This window comes from Penaeus monodon, chromosome 19 (genome assembly GCF_015228065.2).
Source record: "Penaeus monodon isolate SGIC_2016 chromosome 19, NSTDA_Pmon_1, whole genome shotgun sequence".
In the NCBI taxonomy this organism is placed as follows: Eukaryota; Metazoa; Arthropoda; class Malacostraca; order Decapoda; family Penaeidae; genus Penaeus; species Penaeus monodon.
Window position 1 is genome coordinate 28,895,094 of NC_051404.1, and position 220 is coordinate 28,895,313.

The following is a 220-nucleotide window of genomic DNA, read 5'->3' on the forward strand; positions in this document are numbered from 1 at the left end:
AAGGTTTCAAGTCTTCGTTATGTATAGTATTATGGAGGTTTTCTTTCAGGAATTATTACCACAGCAATAAACCCAAGTCGAACAGTTAATGGTGGCATACCATAAGCTCATCATTAAACGTTTCTCGGATAATTACCTTCGCCAAGGCATTTATTGACTTATTTGGTTTATCAACTAGACTTGAAATGCGATAGACAGTGGGTCTTTCAAGAATTTCGTT

The 220-nt window shown here is 35.9% G+C and overlaps 1 protein-coding gene across 1 annotated transcript in view; it reads right to left on the bottom strand.

Moving 5' to 3' along the window:
• Window positions 1-220, bottom strand: part of LOC119585156 (neuropeptide CCHamide-1 receptor-like) — a gene marked incomplete at its 5' end in the record, with an annotated part of 2,770 nt that overhangs the window by 1,401 nt on the left and 1,149 nt on the right.